The sequence below is a fragment of the Jaculus jaculus genome, chromosome 12 (assembly GCF_020740685.1).
Source record: "Jaculus jaculus isolate mJacJac1 chromosome 12, mJacJac1.mat.Y.cur, whole genome shotgun sequence".
In the NCBI taxonomy this organism is placed as follows: Eukaryota; Metazoa; Chordata; class Mammalia; order Rodentia; family Dipodidae; genus Jaculus; species Jaculus jaculus.
In genome coordinates this window covers 28,868,032-28,874,048 of record NC_059113.1, presented here as the reverse complement: position 1 = coordinate 28,874,048, position 6,017 = coordinate 28,868,032, and the positions used below count along the sequence as shown (strand labels likewise).

The following is a 6,017-nucleotide window of genomic DNA, read 5'->3' as shown; positions in this document are numbered from 1 at the left end:
GAAGTCTAAGGACCTCAGTTCGAGGCTCGATTCCCCAGGATCCACGTTAGCCAGATGCACAAGGGGCGCACGCGTCTGGAGTTTGTTTGCAGTGGCTGGAGGCCCTGGTGCGCCCATTCTCTCTCTCTTTCTGTCTGTCTGTTGCTCTCGAATAAATAAATAAAAATGACCCCCCCCCCAATTAAGAACCTTTTCCTCCTCCTCCTCCTTCTCCTTCTTCCTCTTCCTCCTCTCCTCCTCCTCCTTCTTCGTTTTTGAGATAGGGTCTCATTCTGGCCCAGAGTGACCTGGAATTCACTGTGTAATCTCTCAGGGTGGCCTCGAACTCACCGCGATCCTCCTACCTCTGCCTCCCGAGTGCTGGGATTAAAGGCGTGCGCCACCACGCCCGGCTAAGAGCTTCTTCTTGCCCAGCCACATATTTTTCTTTGCAAGAGCATAAATACACTTTTACTTATTTATTCACTGTTCTTAAATCCTTGAAGGGTACAGCATCACACGGATTCTGTGTCCAATGGCCCTGGTGGGACTATTGCTTTAGATTTTGGCTCGAACCATGCCACTGTTTTCCGTGGTTCCAAGTTACCTTTCCCTAGATTACTCTTGTTTTATTAGGTTTGCCGCCAGGCGTCGCTGTGCTGCTTTTTGCTTTGTACACATAAGCAAGTCTCTTGCCCAAGTAGATTTCAGTTTCATCTCGGGCATAAACACCTTCAGTTTTAGGAATAGCCGTGTGCTCCCTTTGGTTCAGGAGACCGTGCTTAGAGCCAGCAACAATAGCCTTGCACCAGAGCCTTCCAGACACATTTGCCTTTTAGAAGTCCTGTTCTCCATAACAGGTCTCCACGGGACCCCAAGGAGGCAGAAAGCAATTTCTGCTTTGGTAGAGCAAAAATACCCCAACCAGCTGATTGGTACCAGGAACCCGTGAAGAATTCTATTAAACCCCTTTAATACTATACCCAGATTTGTGAAAGGCCCATCCTGGCATCCACATGAATGTATTGATATTTGCAAACTGTTTTTTTTTTTTTTTGGTTTTTCAAGGTAGAGTCTCTAGCCCAGGCTGACCTGGAATTCACTATGGAGACTCTCAGGGTGGCCTCGAACTCACAATGATCCTCTTACCTCTGCCTCCCGAGTGCTGGTATTAAAGGCGTGTACCACCTCGCCCGGCTTGCAACATGGTTTTAATAATGATTTTCAGGCTCAAAATACAAAGGTTAGCTGGAAAGATGGCTCAGGGGTTAAAGGCACTTGCTTGCAAAGACTGATGGCTCCAACTCACATCTCAGGACCCATGTAAAGCCAGATGCACAAAGTGGCATATGCATCTGGAGTTTGTTTGCAGTGGCAAGAGGCCCCGACATGCCCATTCATCCATTCATTATTTCTGTCTTTTTCTCCGTTTGAAAAATAAATCAATAAAAAAGTAAAAATTACAAAACTTAGCTGGGTGTTGGTGGTGCACACCTTTAATCCCAGCACTTGGGAGGCAGAGGTAGGAGGATCACTGTGAGTTCGAGGCCAGCCTGAGACTACATAAAGAACTCCAGGTCAGCTTGGGTTAGAACTAGACCCTACCTCAAAAAACCAAAAAAATCAAAATTACAAAGTTTAACTAGAGAAACCTCAGTCCCTTTGGGAGGCAGGTAATTGTAATTTCAGTTTTATGAAATGAGAAATGAAGGCGTTGAGAAGTGAGAAATGGGGACTTCCTCCAAACTCCTGTCGGGAGCGAGGCCTGATCCTAGGAAATTGGCTTTTCTAGCTCACGCTGCCCACACTCTGTACTCTGTCATGTTGCCGGGTCTCTTGCTCGCCAATCGCATGATTGTGGGTTAGTTAGAGAGAAGGAGTAAAGTAGTTGATCTATGGACTTTATTTCCTCTCTTCCTCTCTATGTGAAGGGTTATGATAACTGTATTAATTACTTCTCACATCACTGTGACAAAATACCTAGCTGACACAACTTAAAGGAGGAAAGGTTTATTTGGGCTCATGGTTTTATTTTACTTTTATTTATTTATTTGAGAAAGAGAGAGAGATAGATGGGGTGGGGGGGGGGAGAATGGGCGCTCCAGGGCCTCCAGCCACTGCAATGAACTCCAGATGCGTGTGCCCCCTTGTGCATCTGGCTAATGTGGACCCTGGAGAGTCGAACCTGGGTCCTTTGGCTTTGCAGGCAAACACCTTTAACTGCTAAGCCATCCCTCCAACCTATCAATTGTTTTTTAATTGAGATTTACACCTTACTTTTGCTTTTCAGGTCTCATTGGTTTTGGTTAATCTAGAATAACCTCAACATTTGTACTCTCTTGCTGTCTCTCATTTTGATATAGGAGTTAAGTAGATCAGGTTGTTCTTGAACTCACTATCCTACATCAGCCTCAGGAGGGCTGGAATTATTGGCATGTGCCACCACGACTGGCTTGATGTGGCTATTCTCACATGACATTGACTTTTTGAGGAGTTCAGGTTAGGTGTTCTATAGAATAGCCCACAATTTGCATTGCCCATCTTTTCATGGTGTTTTTCACTTGTTCCTCTATTCTTGTCATCCTTTCTTTTATCATTATTAATAAGCTGTTTTAATGGATTCTGGCTTAGCCAAAATATGGAATAAAATAATTAAATTTTGTACATATTGATGTAGTGTGAGCTTCAAGATATACTATTATGTATGTCAGGAGGTGGTGTAATGGACCAATTTAAACTGTGAACATTGGCGTCTGAGTTCATGGTTTCAAAGATCATCTCTGCTTTTTAAAAATTAATTATTTTTGACAATTTCATGCATGAATATAATGTATGCTGATTATATTATTCACTCTCCATTACTTTCTCTTGTCTCCTCCCTTCCACTGGACCCCTTCTTCCAAGTTAGTCCCCTTCTACCTGGATGTCTAGGTTTTTTTTTTTTTTCTTTTTTTTTTTTTTTTTGTGTGTGTGTGTGATGCCCTGAGTTTAATTAGGCTTGCTTTTGTGAGGATTGACGGGGAGCTCTGTATCAGATCATGGACAGTTTTCTAGTAGCTACACCATTGAAGAAAATCTCTCCCTTTCCCTGAACAACCATTAACTGCCAATAGTTCCTGATGCAGGGATGGCACCTTATGAGCCCCTCCTCCACCCATGATGAGATGTTTATGGCCCAATCTTTTTAAAAAATTTTTTTGTTTATTTTTATTTATTCATTTGAAAGCGACAGACAGAGAAAGAGGCAGAAAGAGAGAGAGAGAGAGAGAGAGAGAGAGAGAGAGAATGGGCGCGCCAGGGCCTCCAGCCACTGCAAACGAACTCCATATGCGTGTGCCCCCTTGTGCATCTGGCTAACGTGGGTCTTGGGGAATCGAGCCTCGAGCAGGGGTCCTTAGGCTTCACAGGCAAGCGCTTAACCGCTAAGCCATCTCTCCAGCCCATGGCCCAGTCTTGTGCCGGTAACCAAGCTGTTATGAATTCATGAATGCAGCAGCCATCTCATGTCTGGCAGAAAGCATTCCACAGCACTCCTCCCCATCCTCTGGCTCCTCTTCTGCCATGCCATTGCATTTTCTGTAAAATGAAACTAAGGACTAAAGCAATAGGTTCAGGTGAAACTTTTTTTTTTTGAAGAAGTAAGTCATAGGTGGGGGTCAATGTAAGCAAAAGAATGATGATATACATGTATAAAAATGTCATATTTGAAAGCGTCATTCTGTACCATGTACGCACTAATAGACAAAGAGTAAGTTGTAGGTGATGCCATGCTTCTCACAAGGCACTGCTGTCCCAGCAGGCCTGAGCTGGTGCACACTGATTAGCTGCAGCTCGCTCCCGTCTCCCCACAGGGGTTTCACCTGGCTTCATAAATTTGCTTATGGGTATTCTCTTACAAAAAATAAAAATAAAAAAGAGTGTATCATCTTGATTCTTATGTTTCCTTGATGTGCCTTCTATTCCTCCTTACCCCAAAGGTTTGAAGTTGTTAATTTTAAACTGGGCACATGCCTTGAATCCCAGCGCTCCCGAAGCAGAGGCAGGAGGATCACTGTGAGTTCAAGGCCAGCCTGGAACTACAGAGTGAGTGCCAGGTCAGCTTGAGTTAGAGTGAGACCCTACCTTGAAAAAAATCCACACCCCCAGGGGGTCTCATTTTATTATTTTGAAACCTTTGTGTGTGTATGATGGATATGTGTGTGTTCTTGTTTGAAGCAGTTTCTTTTAAAGACCTGTCGTTTGTTTGTTTTTGTTTTTTTTTTTAATTTTTTTGTCTTATTTTTATTTATTTGAGAGCAACAGACAGAGAGAGAAAGAGGGGAGAGGGAGAGAGAGAGAGAGAGAGAGAGAGACAGAGAAGGAATGAGTGGGCCAGGGCATCCAGCCACTTCAAACGAACTCCAGACATGTGCGCCCCCTTGTGCATCTGGCTAACATGGGTCCTGGGGAATCAATCCTTGAACCTGGGTCCTTAGGCTTCACAGGCAAGCGCTTAACTGCTAAGCCATCTCTCCAGCCCTGAAGCATTTTTTTAAAAAAAATATTTTATTTATTTATTTATATTATTCAGAGAAAGAGGCAGAGAGAGAGAAAGAGAGAGGGACAGAATGGGCATGCCAGGGCCTTCAGCTACTGTAAATGAACTCCAGATGCATGTGCCTCCTTGTGCATCTGGCTTATGTGGGTCCTGGAGAATTGAACCGGGATCCTTTGGCTTTGCAGGCAAGTGTCTTAACCGCTAAGCCATCCCTCTAGTTCCCCCCACTTTTTTTTTTCGAGGTAGGGTTTCACTCTAGCTCAAGCTGATCTGGAATTCACTATGGAGTCTCAGGGTGGCCTCGAACTCATGGTGATCCTCCTACCTCTGCCTCCCGAGTGCTGGGATTAAAGGCATGCACCACCGCGCCCGGCGAAGCAGGGTTTTTCTTATTGTTCACTTGCATATACCAAGTTAGGTGACCCACTAGTTTCAGATGCCAAGTTTGGTTTTACATGTGGTCTGGGGATCTGAATTCAGATCCTCTTGCTTGTGCAGCAAGCCCTTTACCCACTGAGTCATGTCCCCTATCCAACATTATTAGTTTTTAAATAACTTGTCTGGAGATGCTGGAACACACTGAGCTTGAGGCCAGTGTTCCTTGAGTTTAAATGTGCAACATAGATTTGTGTGAAAATGCAGATTATAAGACCGGCTGAGGCTCTATATCCCTAACACATTCCTAGGTGATGCCAATGTTGTTGGTCCTAAGGTCACATGGGTATTATGGGTTAGATGATGTCACCTCAGGCTCTTACATTACCCTATTTACTATGGCACTGTGGTGAGTTCCCATTGTGTGATGGAGTAAGATGAAGGCAACCTCAGTAACAGGAAACAGCTTTCTCCAAGAGACAATTCACCTTGGAGGTGGTTTACATATTAGGAGAGTCCACATGCTCCAGAGAAATGAACTCTGAATCTAATGACATTATTTAGAAACAGTTGAAATGAAAATGAGCAGCCAGCCCGGTGTATGCCTCTTCCTGGGCCCTGGAATGCTTCTGTTTAGTATAATCAGGGTTGCTGTGGCCTCCTTGTGGCCTCTGGAAAGGGACAGTGCCCTTTCAGCTAATGAAAGCACAGAAAAACAGCAAGATGTCTGTAAACAGTATCCCACTTCAGGTTTTAATCTGTCAAATGTGGGTACTATAAAAACATACCTTTTTCCAGCTTGGCCCAGGGGTCTGGGCTGTGTCAAATTTGCCACTGAGCATTTTGGGGGAAGGAAGGAGAGGTGAGTCCAAGGTCTTAGGCTTTTTGCTCTCTGATTATGCTCAGCCAGGCTTGCTTGCTTAGAGATGTTTTTTAGATTCTCACTTATGGTCACATACTAGAATCATCTAGGGAAATCCAAGTGGGACTTGTATCTGGGTCCTCACTTGACTGATTAAAAATGGGAATTTTAACCAAACATAAATAAAATAAAATAAAAAATGGGCTGGGTGTGGTGGTGCACGTCTTTAATCCCAGCACTTGGGAGGCAGAGGTAGGAGGATCA

The 6,017-nt window shown here is 44.2% G+C and overlaps 1 pseudogene; it reads right to left on the bottom strand.

The window, feature by feature from the left end:
- Nucleotides 1-471: 471 nt before the first annotated feature.
- On the bottom strand, nt 472-5,733 carry LOC105944815 (annotated as a pseudogene).
- Between the last annotated feature and the right edge of the window lie 284 nt (nt 5,734-6,017).